The sequence below is a fragment of the Lutra lutra genome, chromosome 5 (genome assembly GCF_902655055.1).
Source record: "Lutra lutra chromosome 5, mLutLut1.2, whole genome shotgun sequence".
In the NCBI taxonomy this organism is placed as follows: domain Eukaryota; kingdom Metazoa; phylum Chordata; class Mammalia; order Carnivora; family Mustelidae; genus Lutra; species Lutra lutra.
In genome coordinates, this window is record NC_062282.1 from 145,628,203 (window position 1) to 145,651,098 (window position 22,896).

At 37.0% G+C, this 22,896-nt stretch overlaps 2 long non-coding RNA genes across 2 annotated transcripts in view; one reads left to right on the plus strand and one right to left on the minus strand.

The window, feature by feature from the left end:
• Window positions 1–22,896, minus strand: part of LOC125100577 (uncharacterized) — a 118,163-nt gene that overhangs the window by 67,362 nt on the left and 27,905 nt on the right. Inside the window, exon 2 of the long non-coding RNA XR_007127600.1 lies at window positions 14,619–14,719. This is a non-coding gene — a long non-coding RNA (uncharacterized LOC125100577). The remainder of the gene's footprint in view (window positions 1–14,618; window positions 14,720–22,896) is intronic.
• LOC125100579 (uncharacterized) overlaps window positions 1–22,896 on the plus strand; it is a 38,639-nt gene that overhangs the window by 10,003 nt on the left and 5,740 nt on the right. Inside the window, exons 2-3 of the long non-coding RNA XR_007127602.1 lie at window positions 603–667; window positions 12,961–13,039. This is a non-coding gene — a long non-coding RNA (uncharacterized LOC125100579). The remainder of the gene's footprint in view (window positions 1–602; window positions 668–12,960; window positions 13,040–22,896) is intronic.

Consider the following 22,896-nt stretch of genomic DNA (forward strand, 5'->3'; position numbering starts at 1 on the left):
TTTTATTCATTTATTTGACAGACAGAGATCCCAAGTAGGCAGAGAGGCAGGCAGAGAGAGAGGAGGAAGCAGGCTCCTTGCTGAGCAGAGAGCCAGATGCGGGGCTCGATCCCAGGACCCTGAGATCACGACCTGAGCCGAAGGCAGAGGCTTTAACCCACTGAGCCACCCAGGTGCCCCGTTTGTTACTTTTTTTGATTTTTTTTTTTTGATGGAGTCTTTAGGGTTTTCTGTAGGTAATATGTCATCTATGAAGAGTCACAGTATAACTTCTTTGTGAGTTAGGACACTTTTTGTTTCTTGTCTGATTGCGGCGTCTAGGATTTCTAGCACTATGTTGAATAAAAGGTAAGAATTGACATCCTTCCTTGTTCCTGAACTTAAAAAGCTTCTAGATTTTCACCATTGAATACAATATTAGATGCGGGTTTTTCACAAGCGGCCTTTGTTATGTTGAACTATGTTCCCTCTAATCCCACTTTGTTGAGATTTTTAAATTATGAATGGATGTTAATTTTGTCAAATGCCTATTTTGCATCCTTTAAGATAATCAGATGATTTTTTTATTTGTTAATGTGATGTATATGTTGATTTATTTGTAGATACTGAAGCATCCTTGCATCCCTGGAAGAAATCCCAGTTGATGATGGTGGATGATCATCTTAAGGTATTGTTGGATTTGGTTTGCTAATATTTTGTAAAGGATTTTTGTATCTATGTTCATCAGGGATATTGTTCTGTAATTTTCACTTTGTTGTTGTTTTTTGTCTGATTTTGATTTCAGGATAATGGTGGCTCATAATAGAAAGTTGGAAAACTCTCAAATTTTTGGAATAGTTTGGCAAGGATAGATTTTGCAGTTTTTGATACATAATTTTTTGCAAGAGTCTCTTAAAACATTTGTATTTCTTGGTGTCAGTTTTAACTTGTTTATTTCTAATTTTATTTGCGTTCTCTTTTTATTTTGATAACTCTGGCTGAACACTTATCAATTTTATTTATATTTTCAAAGAACCAGGTCTTAGTTTTATTGATCTTTCCCATTGTTTCCTTAATACATTTTATGATCTTTATTATTTTCTTCCTTCTCCCAACTTTGGATTTTGTCCTTTTTTTTTTTTTTAACTAATTCCTTTAGGTAAAGATTATATTATATAATTTTTTGAGATTTTTTTCCTTATTTTTGAGGTAGGTTTATATCACTATAACTTTTCCATTTAGAATTGCTTTCGCCACATTCCAAAGACTGGAAACTTTGTGTTTCCATTTTCAGTTGGTCTCTAGAGATTTTTAATTTCCACTTTGATTTTTTCCGTGGCCCATTTGTTTTGGGCCAAGGGAAACAAACATTTGTTTGTCCGTTTTGCCTCCAATTGTTTGTTTTGTTCATTGCTTTTTCTTAAAATTGATTTCTATTTTCATACCCTTGTGGCAAGAGAATATGTTTTATGATTTCAATAATTTAAAATGTGATGTATCTTGGAGAATAGTCCAAGGGAACTTGAAAAGGATGTGTATTAGGGTAATTTGGGGTGGGATGTTTTGTATATACCTTTTTAGTCTATCTAGTCTAATGTGTAATTCAGTGCCATTGTTTACTTACTGATTTTTTATCTAGATGATTTATCCATTATATAAATGGGGTGTTTAAAGTCCCTACTATTATTGCATTACTGTCAATTTCTTTTTATTAACTGTTAATATTTACTTTATATATTGAGATCCTTTTGTGTTAAGTGCACAGATATTTACAATTGTTATATCATCTTGTTGGATTCATTATTCTATCATTACCTAGTACTCTTTGTCTCTTGTTAATAGTTTTAGTTTTAAAGTCTATTGTTAACTCAGCCTTTTTCTTCTTCTTCCTTTTAGATGGGATATATTTTTCCATACCTTCACTCTCAGACTGTATATGTCTTTAGTTCTGAAGTTAGTCTCTTGTGGAAAGCATATAGTTGGTTCTTGATTTTTGTTCTTTTTTTGTTTTGTTTTGTTTTGTTTTTATCTATTTAGCTACTCTGTGTCTTTTGATTTGGAGCACTTATTCCATTTGCATTAAAGTGATCATTGACACATATATACCTATTACCATTTTCTTAATTTTTTTTCCTGGTTATTCCTGTAGTTCTTCTCTGTTCTTTTCTTCTCTTCTCACTTCCCTTGTGATATGATGACTTTCTTTAGTATCATGGTTAGGACCCTTTATCTTTACCTTTTGTGAAAAGGTAGATTGGGCACAAATTGGGGTGTGGGCCACACGAGGGCTCTGGGACAGCTGGAGCTAGAGATGACTACGGGCCTAGGGCTCACTAGGTAGAGCATGTAGATTCTGCTTTGTCTGTTGTTTCATGTTGGGAGAACATCTTACCAGTGGCTGTGACCATGGGGACAGATCCAGCAGTTCCCCCACATGTGGGAATGTACAGTGAATAAGTGGATTCCCTTTAAAGTGTGGTTGTTCCTCAAATCAATTTTTTTCTGTGCCCCAGGGCAAGAAAACTGCACATGGGTCCCTCATTGATCTCCCTCCCTACTGCACCTTGCAACATCAGGAGCAGAATTGTTTCTCTATCTCCCTGGCCTTCTTTTTTTTTTTTTTTTTTTGTCCTTGAACATTTTTTATTTGATAGAATACACATTTTCACATAAAAAACTATAAAAGGTATATAAACTTAAGATCTAGAGAGACATATTTACCATTTTGTTTCTGAAAAATAAAATCTTTTAGGTGTAGTTTGTATGGCTTTGAAAAAATACAATAGATCTTTTCTTCATAAAAAGCATTAGCACAGGTCCCTGGCCTTCTTTTTATCTTCCCTCTACCTTCTCTCATGCAGAAGCTGTTCACATCAACCCCCAGTTCTTCCTCAGGAGGCATTCCTCTAGGTGTAGGTTCTGTGTGGCTGGGAGAGAAGGTGAGTTCAGGTTCTTCCTCCACTGCCATCTTGGACCTCTAAAGCCCATTCGAATTTTTTATATAAGGCCTTTTGGTACCTTTTGTGTCATGAAGTTTCATAACTAATACACCTTTGAATCTGTTTCTTGAAAGCATTTACAAAGATGTTACCTTTACCTGTGTTCTTGATGAAGAAGCAAATACATGGCATTTGGCATTTTGGAACCTAAAATGTATGGGTATAGCCGGGTTTAACAGTTTATTGCTTCATCATTTAATGATACTCAGCCTGAGGACCTCAGGCTTATCGATGGTCTGATTACCAGGCAAGGCATTTGTTATTGTGTTGACCTGAAAATAATACAACATACTCTACATTCTTATAAGCAGTATTCATCTAATTTCATCCTTTTTCTCAGTGTCACTATTTTCCTTCTTGGAACGGTCCCACTATGTTTAACTCTCAACTTTATCTTGGAATAATGTGCTCTTACTCTGTATGTGTCTACTGTTTGTGTAAGGTAGTATACCTTCCTCACAGATATTCAATAAGAAAACAGGACCTGGTCTTACGGATTTAGCACACAGTTGCTAAATCCTATACCATCATCTACTTCCAAAGCATCATGTCCCAGCAACATGTAGACACTGTCTTCCTACTTTCACTTACTAATTTAAATATGTGATTTATTTTCCATCTGAGGTTGACTTTTTAATTTTGATACAAGGTCATTAATACTATAATGTTCACAGTGGGAGAAAATGTACTGACTTTATTCTCCTCAAAAGCCTTAGAAATCCTAGCTACTTAGTCAACATTAAAAAATGTTTTTAAGTGAACTTTTTTTTTTTTTTTCACAGTAATATCCAATCCATTCACTTCCCTAAACAAGACTATTTCTTCCAATGTACTTTCTGGTGTTTTGTTGAGCCTGATTTATTCAACTGTTTAACATATTTGTATTTATATAAAGCACGTTGTAGATTCACCTAGAATTTGTCTATTTTCATTACATTTGGTTTGGATGTATTGTGTTCAGAAACATTTTAAGCACTTTATCTGACGTGGTTTGAAGGATGTTTGAATCCTCATTCATGGCTTTATTCAGCCCTCACCCCAGTGCACTTCACAAAGCAACTTTCTGAGGCTAGTCTTCGTAGATTCCTCAGTATTTAAAAACTATGTAACTTAAGTAAAAATAAATAAATAAATAAAAATGGAATTAGAGGGGTTGAATAGAATATAAAAATATGTCAGAGTATTTTTAGTATTGAGATAAAACAAAGTAAAGGAGAACAAAACAAAATTCATATTGTAATGGAATTAAACAGAACCTGTTTACATTTATATGGTATTTAACATTAGAATACTGCAGTTTCCTCTTCTGTAAAATAGCAATTGTATAGAACTTCTGAGAGGAGTAAATGATAACACTGCCTGTGAAAATACTTAAGAGCTTCAGCACATGGTAAGTAAGATTTAGAGATTAGCAGCATCACCATCATCTCTATGAAACAGTGGGACAGAAAACAAACATCAAGAATATCATTGCTTAATAAGGATGATGGTATTCCTAATTAAAATCTAATTAATAGTTGGTTCCAACTGTCCTGTAACTCCAACTTGGTGTGTCTTCTAAAAAACGTAAACTCTGAATGGGAAGTATGCAGATGTTTCTGTGTGCATATGCATGAATGCTTGGTTGTGTGTTTTGGGAAGATGTAGAATGTCCTGCTGATAAACAGAGCTGCAGGGAATGTTTTATTAGAGCTAGTTTAGTGGCAAATCGTGCATTTCTAAAAGCCTTGCAAACAGTGGACTTACTGTATAAAGAAGACCTGCACATCTGAACAGCAGTTAGTCTGTTTAGAAAGTCAGGCCTGCAATTTAAATAATATGCAAGAAGAATTAAAAAAAAATTTTCCTATACCCTGTGTTTTACAAATAGCTGCTGAACAAGTATATATATGATTGCATCACACATGCGTTTGAGGTTTAGTTTTTCTTATGGATGTATTGGACCATGTATATGACCATAGTATAAATCTTACCTAGTATTTTTTAAAATTAAAAATATTATAATATTTTTAAGAATTGTAAAATGTTTGTTTCTAGTACTTGTATTAAAGACCATATCTTATTCCATTTATAATAACTAATTTTAGTTGGGGCATCAGTGCTCTTTCTTTGCTGTAGAAATTATAATATGATCAGACTTGGAAACAGAATGACCCAGTTACTTAGAAAAGTAATGCAAAGCCCCCATTTTTAGGAGTTTTCAAATAATCATTTGATCTGGGGAAGCTAAATGATCAGTTACTGCTAGATTAACAGCAACAAAAGTTATAGGACCTTTTTTTGGCCATTATTATTGACCAGTGCCCTCCAGTCTCACCCAATTTAATTCTTTTTCTAAATTTTATTTTTCACTGATGTATAGTTGATAAATACTAGTTTCAATGCACAACATACTGATTCTACAATTATATACATAATAAAATGCTCACAACACTAAGTATAGTCACTGTCAACCAAGTTACTACAATATTATTGACTACATCCCCTGTGCTGTACTTCTCATCCCCATGACTTATTTTGTAACTAGAAGTTTGTACTTTTTAATTTCCTTCATCTATTTCATCCATTTCCCCACATATTTCCCTCAGGCAAGTTTGTTCTCTGTATTTATGAGCTTATTCATTTTTGTTGTTCATTGTTATGTGTGTGTGTATATATGTGTGTATGTGTATGTATATGCGTACATATGTATATATGCACATATCAATGAACAACAAAAACATGTACATATATATTTATATTCCACAAATAAATGAAATCATGAAAATATTTGTGTTTTCCCATTTGACTTCTTTCTGTTAGCAAAATGCTCTCTTGGTCCAACTATGTTGCTTTCTTATGGCTCAATATTATTCCATCGTGTTTATATACCTTATTTTCTTTGTATAGTCACCTGTCAGTACACAGGTTTTTTCATTATGTTGGCTGTTATAAATAATGCTACAAAAAACACAGAGTTTTTTTGTTTTTGTTTCCTTTGTGCAAGTACCCACAAGTAGAATTACTGGGTCATAGAGTATGTTTTTGATAGTGGCTATCCCAATTTACATTCTCACCATCAGTGCACAGAGGCCATTTTTCTCCCCGTCATTGCCAACACTTGTTATTTCTTACCTTCTTTTAGTTATCCTGGCTGATGTGAAGTGACATCTCATTGTGGTTTTGAATTGCATTACCTTTTTTTTAAATTTTTTAAATTTATTTTCAGCGTAACAGTATTCATTGTTTTTGCACCACACCCAGTGCTCCATGCAATACGTGCCCTCTCCAATACCCACCACCTGGTTCCCCCAACCTCCCACCCCCTGCCCCTTCAAACTCCTCAGATTGTTTTTCAGAGTCCATAGTCTCTCATGATTCACTTCCCCTTCCAATTTCCCTCAACTCCCTTCTCCTCTCTAACTCCCCTTGTCCTCCATGCTATTTGTTATGCTCCACAAATAAGTGAAACCATATGATAATTGACTGTATATGGACCACATCTTCCATAGTGTATATGGACCACATCATCCTTATCCATTCGTCCATTGAAGGGCATCTTGGTTCTTTCCACAGTTTGGCGACCGTGGCCATTGCTGCTATAAACATTGGGGTACAGATGGCCCTTCTTTTCACTACATCTGTATCTTTGGGGTAAATACCCAGTAGTGCAATTGCAGGGTCATAGAGAAGCTCTATTTTTAATTTCTTTTTTTTTAAAGATTTTATTTGCCAGAGAGAGAGAGAGTACACACAATCAGGCAGAGAGGCAGGCAGAGGCAGCGAGAGAAGCAGGCACCCTGCCGAGCAAGGAGCCCGATGCAGGACTCGATCCCAGGACCCTGGGATCATGACCTGAGCCGAAGGCAGCAGCTTAACCAACTGAGCCACCCAGGCATCCCTCTATTTTTAATTTCTTGAGGAATCTCCACACTGTTTTCCAAAGTGGCTGCACCAACTTGCATTCCCACCAACAGTGGAAGAGGGTTCCCCTTTCTCCACATCCCCTCCAACACATGTTGTTTCCTGTCTTGCTAATTTTGGCCATTCTAACTGGTGTAAGGTGGTATCTCAATATGGTTTTAATTTGAATCTCCCTGATGGCTAGTGATGATGAACATTTTTTTCATGTGTCTGATAGCCATTTGTATGTCTTCATTGGAGAAGTGTCTGTTCATATTTTCTGCCCATTTTTTTATATGATTGTCTGTTTCGTGTGTGTTGAGTTTGAGGAGTTCTTTATAGATCCTGGATATCAACCTTTTGTCTGCACTGTCATTTGCAAATATCTTCTCCCATTCCGTGGGTTGTCTCTTTGTTTTGTTGACTGTTTCCTTTGCTGTGCAGAAGCTTTTGATTTTGATGAAGTCCCAAAAGTTCATTTTCGCTTTTGTTTCCTTTGCCTTTGGAGACATATCTTGAAAGAAGTTGCTGTGGCTGATATCGAAGAGGTTACTGCCTATATTCTCCTCTAGGATTCTGATGGATTCCTGTCTCACGTTGAGGTCTTTTATCCATTTTGAGTTAATTTTTGTGTACGGTGTAAGAGAATGGCCGAGTTTCATTCTTCTACATATAGCTGTCCAGTTTTCCCAGCACCCTTTATTGAAGAGACTGTCTTTTTTCCACTGGATATTTTTTCCTGTTTTGTCGAAGATTATTTGACCATAGAGTTGAGGGTCCATATCTGGGCTCTCTACTCTGTTCCACTGGTCTATGTGTCTGATTTTATGCCAGTACCATGCTGTCTTGGTGATCACAGCTTTGTAGTAAAGCTTGAAATCAGGTAACGTGATGCCCCCAGTTTTATTTTTGTTTTTCAACATTTCCTTAGTGATTCAGGGTCTCTTCTGATTCCAATATGAAAGACCCACAGCAAATATCATCCTCAATGGGAAAAAGCTTGCAGTCTTCCCGTTGAGATCAGGAACACGACAAGGATGCCCACTCTCATCACTCTTGTTCAACATAGTATTAGATGTCCTAGCAACAGCAATCAGACAACAAAGAGAAATAAAAGGTATCCAAATCGGCAATGAAGAAGTCAAACTCTCTCTCTTCGCAGATGACATGATTCTTTATATGGAAAACCCAAAAGTCTCCACCCCCAAACTCCAAGAACTCATACAACAATTCAGCAATGTGGCAGGATACAAAGTCAATGTACAAAAATCAGTGGCTTTCTTATACACTAACATTGAAAATACAGAAAGGGAAATTAGAGAATTGATTCCATTTACTATAGCACCAAGAACCATAAGATACCTGGGAATAAACCTAACCAAAGAGGTAAAGGATCTGTACTCGAGGAACTATAGAACACTCATGAAAGAAATTGAAGAAGACACAAAAAGATGGAAGACCATTCCATGCTCTTGGATTGGAAAAATAAACATTGTTAAAATGTCTATACTGCCTAGAGCAATCTATACTTTTAATGCCATTCCGACAAAATTCCACCAGTATTTTTCAAAGAGCTGGAGCAAATAATCCAAAAATTTGTATGGAATCAGGAGAGACCCCGAATTGCACTACCTTGATGGTTAGTAATTTTGAGGATCTTTTTAGGTGTCTAGTGGCCATCTGTATGTCTTCTTTGGAAAAATGTCTATTTGAGTCCTCTGTGCATTTTTTTGGTCAGATGATGTGGATTTTTTTTTTGGGGGGGGGGGTTGAGTTGTAGAAGTTCCTTATATATTTTGGATATTAACCCCTTATTGGATATATCATTTGTAATTATCTCATCCCATTGAGTAGATTGCCTTTGTGTTTGGTTGATGGTTTCCTTCCCTGTGCAAAAGCTTTTTAGTGTGATATAATCCCATTTGCTTATTTTTATTATATTTCTCTTGCCTACAGAGACATGCCAGAAAAACACTGCAAAAACCAATGCCTAAGACTTTGCTCTTTATACTTTCTTCTAGGAGTTTTACAGTTCAGGGACTTGTATTTATGCCAGCTTCTGTGTATGGTCCAAAAAGGTGATCCTCTAGTTATTTAGCCTGTAGCTGTTCAGTTTTCCCAGCACCATATATTGAAGGGACTACTTCTTTCTGATTGTATATTCTCACCTCCTTTATCATTGATTAATTTACCATACAAACATGGGTTTATTTCTGGGCTCTTTATTCTGTTCCATCACTCCATATGTTTATTTTTGTGTCAGTATTATACTGTTTTAATTATGATAGCCTTTTAGAATTTGAAATCTTGGATCATGGTATCTCCAGGTTTGTTCTCAATCTCAAGATTGCTCTGGTTACTTAAGGTCTTTTGTAGTCCCTTACACAATGTAGAATTATACTATTAGTGTTTTGATAGGGACAGCATTAAATCTGCAGTTGCTTTTGGTTGTATGGATATTGTAACTTTATTAATTCTTCAAATACATGAGCATGGTTTGTTTTTACACTTATTTGTGTTTCCTTCAGCCTTTAGTTTTTTTCATTAAAGTCTTATAATTTTCAAAGTACAAGATTTTTACCTCCTTGATTAAATTTATTCCTAGGTATTTCCTTCTTTTCAGTGGAACTGTGAATGTGATTGGTTTTGTAATTTCTCTTCCTGCCACTTTGCTATTAATATGTAAAAACTAAAAATTTCTTCTTTTTAATTCTGTTAATATTGGCCTTATGTACTTAGGTGCTTTGGTGCTAGATGCATAGATATTTTTTTTTAAAGATTTTATTTATTTATTTGTTCGAGAGAGAGAGAGAGAGCGCATGAGCACAGGCAGACAGAGTGGTAGGCAGAGGCAGAGGGAGAAGCAGGCTCCCCTGCAGCTGCTTAGCCAACTGAGCCACCCAGGCGTCCCTAGATGCATAGATATTTACCATTGTTGTATCTTCTTGTTGGGTTGGTCATTTTATCATTATGTCCTCTTTGTCTCTCATTAAGACCTTTTTGCTTTCTTGACAGTCTTTGTTTTAAAGTCTATTTTGTCTGGAACAAGTATTGCTACCCCAGGTTCTCCCCCCCAAACACACACCGTTGGCATGAGATATGTTTTTCCATACCTTCACTTTCAGTCTATATGTGTCTTTAGGTCTTCATCAAGTCTCTTGTAGGCACATTGCTGTTTTTTTTTTTTTAATGTGTTCTCTTTTTGAGCATGTAGTCCAAGTACTTCTTTTTTTTTTTTTTTTAATTTATTTGACAGACAGAGATCAGAAGTAGGCAGAGAAGCAGGCAGAGAGAGAGAGGAGGAAGCAGGCTCCCCGCTGAGCAGAGAGCCCGATGTGGGGCTCGATCCCAGGACCCTGGGATCATGACCCGGGCTGAAGGCAGAGGCTTAATCCACTAAGCCACCCAGGCACCCCAGTCCAAGTACTTCTTTTTTTTTTTTTTAATTTATTTGACAGACAGAGATCAGAAGTAGGCAGAGAAGCAGGCAGAGAGAGAGAGAGGAGGAAGCAGGCTCCCCGCTGAGCAGAGAGCCCAATGTGGGGCTCGATCCCAGGACCCTGGGATCATGACCTGGGCCGAAGGCAGAGGCTTTAGCCCACTGAGCCACCCAGGCGCCCCCTAGTCCAAGTACTTCTAAAGCAAATATTGATAGTTATGTACTTAGCACCATTGTTTACATTGGTGTTTTGGTTATTTGTGTGGGTATTCTCTGTCCCTTTTTCTTTTATTGCTCTTTTCTCTTGTGATATGTTATATATCCGTTATAGGTGTTTGGTTTGTGGTTACCATGAGTTTCACATAAAATCCTATGTATGTATCAGTCTGTATTTGATGGTTGCTGAAGTTCAAATATATTCTAAAACACTACAATTTTAGTTTATCATTCCAGGTTTTATGTACATTATGTCATATTTTATATCTTTTTCCTTTGTGTGTTGTCTAATTTTGTACATTAAATTTCACTACTACTTTTACTCTTCATACTTGCTTTATGAGTGACTGACACAATCACTCTATGTTTACTTTTACCAGTGAAATTTACTTGTAGTGAAGACATTTTCTTTACCACTTAAAGAAGGTCCCTTTAATAGTTCCTGTATAGTTTAAGAGTAATGAATTCATTTAACTTTTGTCTGGGAAACTATTTCTCCTTCAATTGTGAATGATAACCTTGCCATTTAGAGTATTCTTGGTTGTAGAGTTTTTTCTTTTAGCACTTTGAATATATCATACTATTCCCTGTGGCCTGTAAATTTCTACTGAAAAATCAACTGTTATATTTGATGGGAACCAAATGAACCTGTTTCCTCTTCTCCTGCTGCTTTTAAGATTTTGTCTTTATCTTTGTGTGCCACTTAGGTTCATCTTGTTTGGGGTTCTTTCTAGTTCTTGGACCCGGATGTCTGTTTTCTCCCCGGATATGGAACTTTTCATCTATTCTTCCTTGACTTACGTTTTCTGCCTCTTTCTCTGCTCCTTCTGGGACCCTTATAATGTGAATCTTAGTATGCTTGAATTTGGCCCTTAGCCCATTTCATTTCTTAAATTTGGTCTTTTTGTTGGTCAGCTTGGTTGCTTTCTACTAACCTGTCTTTCAGATTGCTGATATATCCTTCTGCATTTTCTTATCTGATGTTGATTCCCTCTAATAGATTTTATATTTCAGTAATTGTATTCTTCAGATATGACTCATTGGTAAACTTCTCAATTCGTTCAGTCTTCTCTCAGTCTGAAGAAAATCTTTGTGACCTTTACGTTGAACTTTTTTCAGGTTAATTTCTTCTCTGTTTCATTTAGCTCTTTCTCTAGAGTTTTGTTCTTTCATTTTCAACATACTCCTTTTCCCCTTATTTTGTCTGTATGTGTGGCCCGATATGGAAGGTGTCCTCTGATGCCTTTTTATCAATGTCCTCTAGTCCCCAGAACCAAATGTTCTAGAGGTCCCCAGTGCCTGCATGCATCCTGGTAGGCAGCTTCCTCCCTCAACCTGGCTATCATCAATGACTTGGCAGACTCCCCTGTGTACATGGGTAGGCTGGCTTGCCCCTGGTATAGCTGCCTAGGAGGCATGATTTTAAATACTAGGGCCATCTGGTGGGTGGGACCATCTCTGGAGCAAGCAGGATTTGTTCTCTAGGGGCACTGGTGCTGGTCCATGGGTGAGATATTGTGCTCATCACCCCAAGGCAATAACAGTCCCAACTGAGGTACCCAGGATGTGTGGTAAGCAGGGAGTTGTTTTGCAGGGGCCCCTGCCTGGGTAGGGCAAAGAGTGCTAGCTAGGTAAATGTAGAGTGTCAGAACAGGCTCTAGCAAGTATCAAGGTAGATAGATGGATAAAGGGTAATAAAAATGGTACCTGCCAGCTTTTCCATCCTCAGGGCAAGCCCTATAGATAGGTATCTCTCCAGCACACATTCTAAAAGTTGTCAATAGATCTCTGTCTTGTGTAACCCTAGTGCTTTTCAAACCTATGCTTCTGAGCTGGGTCTTGGATTGAGTACTAAAGCCCTGGCTCTTTAAGAGCAGATACTCAGTTTTATATACCCTACCCTACTGACTCTCCTGGACCTAAGCCCAGCTGATTTTGAAAGCCGGACATTATGGGAGCTCATCTTTGTGCAGGTCACCAGCATGCCAGATGTGGGGCTTGATCCCTCTTACTCCTCTGCACCTGTTTATGCATTCCTGCTCTAGGAGTTTAGTTCCCAGATGTGTCTCTGCCCATCCAGCCCTTCAGCTTTATGTCTTTAGCTGTGGAAGATGTTCCTCTGGTCTTCAGTTCATCTTCAGAGTGAATTGAATTACATGTACTTGTTGCTTTGGTGTTTCTGTGGAAGGAGGTGAGCTCTGAATCCTCCTGCCATCTTTTCCCACTCTCCTCATCCCATTTAATTCTTAATGAAACAGAGGACATTGAATCACACTATCACCAGCTGGTCTGAGATGTCACCTTACTATCCAAGTTTCTTCCTGCCTTTGCTTTTTCCTTTCTAGGAAATTAAATATTTTCTTCCCAGACTGCTAACCATGTTTGAGGAATATGTAAATACAGCTTGCTTATTTATTTATTTATTTATTTATTTATTTTGCTTAGTGATACAAAGAAAGAGAAGGATATGAAAATAGCTGGATGAATAGGAGGAGTATTCATAAATGAACCTGATAAAAGATTGGTGAGCTAAACATAATCTTGTAAAATTGGAATAATTACTTCTTAATTTATTTGCAAAAGGAGAAGATATTTTCAGTAATACCAGACTATGACACTATATCTATCATGGTCCCCAAACTGAAGACACTGCACCATAGAATTGTATGACCCATTTATGTCCTTTGCTTGGACTCTATCTTATATATTAACACTATTAATTAGTTCTAACATGGGAAATTATTAACTTTGTAGATCATGGACAAGAGAAAGAAAAAAACACAATTATGTCCTGAAGGAATCTCCCATCAATAATATATTCCCCATTATACAATCTTAATAGCCATTATGCCTTATTTTCAAACTGAACCAAATCTTATGATTCAAAGGGATAATAAAGAGGATATGGAAGATGGCAGAGTAATAGGATCCTGAGTTCTCCTCCTCCTAGAACACAAGAAAGCTAGAACTACATATAATGAACTCACTTTCAAAATGATTGGAAGGGGAGACACATGGTTGGGAACCAGACAATGAGCCTAGTGTAGCAATCCAACAGTGGGAGGGATATCCCTGAAAAGCAAACAGGTCAAACCCCATATTGAGCACACCCAGCTGCAGGGACCTTCACAAGGAAGATAACCCCTAAAATGTCTGGTTTTGAAAACTGCTAAGTCTTATACTCTAGGAGAGCTCAAAGGTTATAATAAAATGATTCTTTACCCATAAAGAACCAGAATGCTATATCACTTTGGTCCTGTGACCCAGCACCAAAGCAGAGGTTTGAAAAATCACCTAGTATATACATCAGGGAGATCTATTGACTAATTTTAGGACATGCATTTGGGGGTGAGGGATCTTTTCATTGGAAAAGAAGTGCTTGTGGTTACCATCTTTCCTGCCCTCCAGCCTAGCTTGTTGGACACTTAACTGGAGCCAATTGCAACACTCCATTTATTTTGCTAATAGGTTTGCCCTGACCTAGCTATCCCTTGGGAACCCACCCCACCTACCATACCTGCTCTGTCAGGTGCCCCTCCAAAGCAGCTCCCACCCCGATCTGGGTTGGAGGGGGATACTCAGCTGGGACTTAAGATTGCTGCCCTGACACATTGCACAGGCAGCCTTACCCAGAAGAGTGTGCCTTTGCAGAGTACTTACCACTTTGAAAAGGTGGGGTAAGACAGTGCCAGCAGCACACCTGAAATAGTTGTGACTGGTCACTGCAAACAGCCAGGCTGAGGACATCCTCACTCACCAGTGCTCTCAGAGTGACTGTAGCCAAACCTCTAAGGCACTTATGCTGGGGGCAAGACCTGCTTACCAGTGCACCTGCAGCCATCTCAACCCAGCCCCAAAAGAAGGCTGCATGCATCTCAGCCAGAGATGTCCCTGGAGCACCTGATTTTAAAAACCATGAGGGACTGACCTGCTGGGTGCTACATGATGCCTTCTACCTTAGGCCATACTGTAAGACTAGGAGACATAGCTGACCTACTTAATACATAGAAACAGTTGCAGGAAGAAGACAAGGAACTCTAGGAAAAGAACTAAAAGAAACATATAACCAATCTATCCAATAAAAAATTCAAAAACGTACCCACCAGACTGGAGAAAAGACTTGATGAACTCAGAGGGAATCACCAGAGTAGAGGATGCTGAAGAATGGATCAGCAATCTGACAGACTAGTGGAGAGTAACCAGGCTACACAGGGGAAAGAAAAAATAATTTTTAAAATGAGGATAGGTTAAGAGACCTCTGCAAACAACATCAAGCATACTAATATTTGCAAAATAGGGGTCCCAGAAGAAAAGAGAAAAGAATATAAAACTTATTTGAATAAAAAATAGCTAAAAAAACCTCCCTAATCTGGGCAAGGAAACAGATATCCAGGTCCAAACAATCAGAGAGATCCAAACATGAAGAACTTAAGGAATTCTGTAGTATAGCAAACAATATAGCAAAACAATAATAGCAAAATTTAAAGAGAGAATGTTAAAAGTAGAAAGAGAAAAGGAGAGAATTATGTAGAGGGAAAATACATAAGGATATCAGCTGGTTTCTTTAGAAGAAAGTTTGAATATATCATCTCTCTCCTTTCTGGCCTGCAGACTGTAGGGTAGTCCCTCCCTGCCTTAGCAACCTAGAATACCTTATGCAGCAAAGTTATCATTCAGGATTAAAGGAGAAATGAGAACTCTCCTAGGCAAAGAAAAGTAAAAAGAGTTCATCACCACTAAACTGGTCTTGTGAAAAATGTTCAAGGGACTTCTTTAAGTGGAAAAGAAAAGGCCATAATTAGAAGAAAAAAACTGAAAGGAAAAAAATTTCACTTATAAAAACATACAGTCAAGGTAGTAGATCAATCATTTTTAAAGCTACTATGAAGTTAAAACGATGATAGTAGTAAAATCAATTACATCTATAAAAGTTAGTCAAGGGATACACAATTTAAAAGATGTAAAATATGACATCACATCATTAAACAAGTATGAAGAAAAAGGCTGTGCTTTTAAAATGTGTTCATACTTAAGTTACCATCGACTTATTATAGATTACTATACACACAAGATGTTAGATATGAACCACAAGGTAAAAACAAACCAAAAATCTGTAATTAGATATTCAAAAAATAATCTAAACATAATCCCAAAGACTATATTTAAGGGAAATAGAGCAAGAGAAGAAGGAAGGAATAGAACTACAAAAACAATCAGACAATTTGAAAAATGGCAGTAAGTAATACCTATCAATCAATAATTACTTTAAATGTAAGTAGAGTAAGTGCTCCAGTCAAATGACAAAAGATGACTGAATGGTTGAAAGAACAAGGCCCATCTCTGTGTTGCCTACAAGAGATTTGCTGTAGACCTAAATACATGCAGATTAGATGGGAAAAGTATTCTATGCAAACAGAAGCAAAAACATAAAAAGCTGGCATAGCAATATTTATATCAGATTAGACAAATTTTACTGTTTAAAAAGATTTATTTTAGAAAGCAAGAACATAGGTAGGGGAGGGGCAAAGGAGAGGGAAAGAATCCTCAAGTAAACTCCCCATATTTAGCATGTAGCTTGAGGCAGAGCTCAATCCCAGGACTCTGAGATAATGACCTGAACCAAAATCAAGAGTTGGATGATTAAGCAACTAAGCTACCCAGGCAACGCACAGACTAGACAGATGTTAAATAAAGACTAACACAAACAAAGAAGGACATTACATAATGATCAATGCAACCAGAGGATATAATTGTAAATACCTGTGAACCCAACATAATAGTTCCAGAATATATAAATCACATGTTAACAGTCATAAAGAGACTTATAGTAATACAGTACTACCAGAGGACTTTAACACCTCACTTACATCAATGCATAGACCATCCAGAGAGAGAATCAATAAGGAAACAGTGGTTTTGAACCACACATTGGGCCCGAAATAATCCCCAAACAGCAGAAACACATTATTTTCAAGTCACATTAAACCTTTCTCAGGATACACACATTCTAGGCCACAAAAGTAGTATCAATGAATTTCAGAGGCTTGAAATCATATCTGGATAATTTCCAACCATGATAGTACAAAACTAGAAATCCATTGTAAGAAAAAAGTAGAAGAAAATACTAACACATGGAGGCTAAACAACATACACTAAGAAAACCAGTAGATCAATGAAGAAATCAAAGAGGAAATAAAAATATCCTGAGACGAATGAAAATGGAAACACATCAGTTCAAATTCTAAGACACACTTAGTGTTTCAAGAGGGAAGTTGATAGGAATATGGGCTTAAACCAGGAAAAAAGAAAAAAAATTCACATATACAGTCTAACCGTATACCTAAAAGAATTGGGAAATAACAAATAATGTCCAAAAATAGTAGAAAAAAGGAAGTAAGATCCTAGCATAAATAAATGAAATAAAGACTATAAAAAGTAGAAAAGTTCAATGAAATTAATAGCTGGTTCTTTAAAATATAGCCTTTTATTTTTTTTAATTTTTTATTTTTTCAGCATAACAGTATTCATTATTTTTGCACCACACCCAGTGCTCCATGCAATCCATGCCCTCTACAATACCCACCACCTGGTGCCCCCAACCTCCCACCCCCCACCCCTTCAAAATTCTCAGATCGTTTTTCAGAGTCCATAGTCTCTCATGGTTCACCTCCCCTTCCAATTTCCCTCAACTCCCTTCTCCTCTCCATCTCCAAAATATAGCCTTTTAAAGTTTAACCATTTGCAGATGACAAGATACGATATAGAAAACCCAAAAGACACACCACAAAATTGCTAGAACTGATACATGAATTCAGTAAAGTCACACAATACAAAATCAATGTACAGAAATGTGTTGCATACCTATACAGCAATAATGAAACAGCAAAAAGAGAAATCAAGAAATTGATCCCATTTACAATTGCAACAAAAACCGTAAAATACTTGCGAATAAACCTAACCACAGAGGTAAAGGTCTCTTATCTCCAAACTATAGAACACTCATGGAAGAAATTGAAGAAGACACAAAAAAATGGAAAAACAGTCCATGCTTATTGGTTGGAATAACAAATATTGTTAAAATGCCTATATTACCCAAAGCAATCTACACATGTAGTACAATCCCTATCAAAATACCAGCGGCATTTTTCACAGAGCTGGAACAAAAAACCCTAAAATTGTATGGAACCAGAAAAGACCCTGAATAGTCAAAGCAATTGTGGAAAAAAAAAAAAAAAGGCAAATCTGGAGGCCTCATAATTCCAGACTTCAAGTTTTTTACAAAACTGTAGTGATCAAGACAGTATGGTACTGGCACAAAAACAGACACATAGATCCATAGACCAGAATAGAAAACCCAGATATGAACCCCCAACTATATGGTCAATTAATCTTTGACAAAGCAGGAAAGAATATCCAATGGAAAAAAAGAGAGTCTCTTCAACAAATGCTGTTGGGAAAACTGGACAACTGCAACCAAAAGAATGAAACTGGACCACTTTCTTAGGCCATTCCTAAAAATAAATGCAAAAGGGATGAAAGACCTAAATATAATACAGGAAACCATCAAAATCCTGGAGGAGAAGCCAGGCATTAACCTCTTTGACACTGGCCTGAGCAACTTCTTTCTAGGTATGTCTCCTGAGGGAAGGGAAACAAAAGTGATAATAAACTATTGAGACTTTATCAAAAGAAAAAGATTTTGCATAGCAAAGAAAACAATAAACAAGACTAAAAGGCTGCCTACAGAATGGCAGAGGATACTTGCAAATGACATGTCTGATATAGAGTCTGTATCTAAAATCTATAAAGAACCTATCCAATTCAGCACCCGAAATAAGAAATAATCCAGTTAAAAATGGGCAGAAGGGGCACCTGGGTGGCTCAGTGGGTTAAAGCCTCTGCCTTCAGCTCAGGTCATGATCTCAGGGTCCTGGAATCGAGCCCCGCAAATGGGCTCTCTGCTCAGTGGGGAGCCTGCTTCCCCCCTCTCTCTCTCTGCCTACTTGTGATCTCTCTTTCTCTGTCAAATAAATAAATAAAAATCTTTTTAAAAAATGGGCAGAAGACATGAAGATACATTTTTCAAAGAAGACATTCTCATGGTTAACAGAAACATTAAAAGATGCTCAACATCATATGATCTCCCTGATATGACGGAGAGGAGATGCAACATGGGGGGTTGAGGGGGTAGGAGAAGAGTAAATGAAACAAGATGGGATTGGGAGGGAGACAAACCATAAGTGACTCTTAATCTCACAAAACAAACTGAGGGTTGATGGGGGGAGGGGGTTGGGAGAGGGGGGTGGGGTTATGGATATTGGGGAGGGTATGTGCTATGGTGAGTGCTGTGAAGTGTGTAAACCTGGCGATTCGCAGACCTGTACCCCTGGGGATAAAAATATATGTTTATAAAGCTGTAAAAAAAAAAAAAAAAGATGAATACCCAAGTTTTGTAGCAACATGGACGGGACTGGAAGAGATTATGCTGAGTGAAATAAGTCAAGCAGAGAGAGTCAATTATCATATGGTTTCACTTATTTGTGGAGCATAACAAATAGCATGGAGGACAAGGGGAGATGGAGAGGAGAAGGGAGTTGAGGGAAATTGGAAGGGGAGGTGAACCATGAGAGACTATGGACTCTGAAAAACGATCTGAGAATTTTGAAGGGGTGGGGGGTGGGAAGTTGGGGGCACCAGGTGGTGGGTATTGTAGAGGGCACGGATTGCATGGAGCACTGGGTGTGGTGCAAAAATAATGAATACTGTTATGCTGAAAAAATAAAAAAATTAAAAAAAAAAAGATGCTCAACATCACTCAGCATCAGGGAAATACAGATCAAAACTACAATGAGGTACCACCTCACACCAGTCAGAATGGCTTAAATTGACAAGACAGGAAACAACAGGAATTGGCCAAGATGTGGAGAAAGGGGAACCCTCTTATACTGTCAGTGGAAATGCAAACTGGTGTAGCCACTCTGGAGAACAGTATAGAGGTTCCTCAAAAAGTTAAAAGCAGAGCTGCCCTATAATCCAGCAATTGCACTACTAGGTATTTAATGAAAGGATACTGAAGGGATGCATGTACCCCAGTGGTTATAGTGGCATATCACCAATAACCACGCTATGGAAACAGCTCAAATTTCCATCGATTGATGAATGGATAAAGATACAATGGAATATTCCTCAGCCATCAAAAAGAATGAAATGGTTCCCTTTGCAATGACCTTGATGGAGCTACAGAATATAATATAAGCAAAATAAGTCACTAAGAGAAAGACAACGCCATATGATTTCACTGATAGGTGGAGTTTAAGGAACCGAACAAACACATGGGGAATAAAAAGTGAGAGTGGAAAACCCAGAAACAGACTTTTAGCTATAGAGAACAAACTGATGTTAACAGAGGGGAGGTGGGCAGGGGGAACGGGTGAAATCTGTGGTGGGTAGTATGGAGGGGAGTTGTTGTGATGAGTATGGGGTATTGTATATAAGTGATGAATCACTAAATTTTATACCTGAAACTAATATTCCACTGTATGTTAACTGGAATTTAAATAAAAACTTGGATGGGGGAAAAATCAGAAATAAAAGATAAAAGTGACAGCACAGACATAAATGGATTAGAGTATTATGAAAAACTATGCAAACAAGTTGGACAACTGAGAAGAAATGGATATATTTCAAGAAAAATACAATGTTCTAAAAAAGAATCAAGAACAAATAGAAAATCTGAACAAATTGGTGGCTAGTTATAAAATTGGATGGCTAAACAAAGTAGTTCCAACAAACAATGTCCTGCCTCAGGTGGTTTCACAGGTGAATTTACCAAATATTTAATGAATAGTTAACACTTAAACTTCTCAGACTAAAAGTAGTGCTTCCAAATTCATTCCATAAGACCACCATTAACCTAACACCAAAACAGCTATACCACCAAAACACTATGGACTAATATCCTTGATGAATAAGGTGCAAGTCCTCAACGACATATTAACACACCAAGTTTAACAATACATTAAAAGGATCATTTACCACAATCAGGTGCAATTTATTCCAAGGAGGCAAGAATGTTTCATTATTTGCAAATCAGTGTGATACACCACATTAACAAAATCCATAATAAAAACAATATGAAAATGTCAATAGATATGAAAAAACATTTGACAAAATTCAATGTCTATTCATGATAAAAACTCTCCACAAAGTGGGTATAGAGGAAGCTTATCTCAACATAACAAAGACCATGTATGACAAACCCACAGCTGACATCACAGTCAATGATGAAATGCTAAAAGCATTCCCTTCAAGATTAACAAAACATTCCTGTCTACTTTCATCACTTTTTTTACGTTATATGTCCTGGAAGTCCTAGTCACAGCAATGAGACAATAAAAAAGAAATAAAATCCTTTACATTAATAAGGAACAAGTGAAACTCCTTATTTGCAGATGAAATGATAATGTTTATAGAAAACCATAAAGACTGCAAGGAAATGATCAGAAGAAATCAAAGAAGTCAGAAAAGTTGTAACATACAAATCATGTACAGAAAAAAATCCCATTTACAACTGTATCAAAAAGAATAAAATACCTAAGAATAAACTTAACCAAGGAGGTGAAAGAATTGTACTCTGAACACTATAAAACAGTGATGAAAGACATTGAAGATGACACAAATAAATGGAAAGATTTATCTGGCTCATGGAATGGAAGAATTAATAACGTTAAGCTGCCCATGTTCCCCAAAGCACTCTACATAGCCAAAGTCATCCTGAGAAGAAGAACAAAGCTGGATGTATCAATCTTGAAACTATACCACTAGACTCTAATAATAAAAATAGTATGGTACTGGCACAAAAATACACAGTAATCATCAGCTAATAGAACACTCCAAAATAATCTCATATTTTTATGGTCAATTTATCTATTGAAAAGGGGGCAAAAATATAGAGCTAGGAAAAGACATTCTCTTCAATAAATGGTACTGGGAAAACTGGACCATTTTCTTACCTCCTACAAAGAAATTCAAAATTGAAGCCCTAAATGTCATAGACAGTAAACTTCTGGACATAATTCTTAGCAATATGTTTCTGGATTTGTCTCTGTAGGCAAGAGAAACAAAAGCAAAAATAAACAAGTGGGACTCCATCAAACTGGAAAGCTTTTGCACAGTGAAGTAAACTATGAACAAAATGAAAAGCAAATATACTGAATGGGAGAAATATATAAAGGACTCATACAACTCAACGGAAAAAAAAAAAAAATCCCTGAATAGCCCAGTAAAAAATGGATAGAGGATCTAAATAGACATTCTTCCAAAAAGGACATAGAGATGGCCACAGGCACCTGAAAAGATAGTCAGCATCACTGATCATTATGGAAATGTGAATCAAAAGCACAAAGAGATAGTCATCTTACACCTGCTGGAATTTCTTGTATTAAGAAGACAAGAAAAACCAGGTGTTGTTGAGGATGTGGAGGAAAAAGGAACCGTTGTGCACTTTGGTGGGTAGGTAAAAAAAAAAAAAAATTAAGAACAGAAATACCATGTGTCCCAGTAATTCTCCTGGTGGGTTTTTACCCAAAGAAAACAAAAATATTAATTTAAAAGTATATGTGCACTCTGTGTTGATTTTGGTAATTACAATATCCACAATATAGAAGTAATCAAATGTCCATCTGCAGGTAAATATTAAATAAAAAAAGATATATTTACTCAATGGAATACTACTCTAAGAAAGAGTGAAATCTTGCTATTCAGGACAATATAGATGGACCAAGAAGGTATCATGCTAAATGAAATAAGTCAGGTAGAAAAATACCATATGACTTCACTTACGTGTGGAATCTAGAAAGCAAAAGAAACAAAGCAACCAAACAACCATCAAATAGTACAAAACAGAGCAGAATGATAGATACAAAGAACAAATTGGTGATTGCCAGCAAAGAGGGCTTGGGGGGACAGGTAATAGATGTGATGGGTTAAGAGGTACAAACTTGGGGCACCTGGGTGGCTCAGTGGGTTAAGCCACTGCCTTCGGCTCAGGTCATGATCTCAGAGTCCTGGGATCGAGCCCGGCATCGGGCTCTCTGCTCAGCAGGGAGCCTGCTTCCTCCTCTCTCTCTGCCTGCCTCTCTGCCTGCTTGTGATCTCTCTGTCAAATAAATAAATAAAAATCTTAAAAAAAAAAAGAGGTACAAACTTCCACTTAAAATATAAATAACTCACAGTCATGAAAAGTAGCATAGGGAATATAATCAATAATATTGTAATAACTTTGTACAGTGACAGATTTTAACTATACTTATTTGGGTGAACATTTCATAATGTATATAAAAGGGAAATCACTACACTGTATACCTGAATAAAATACTATGT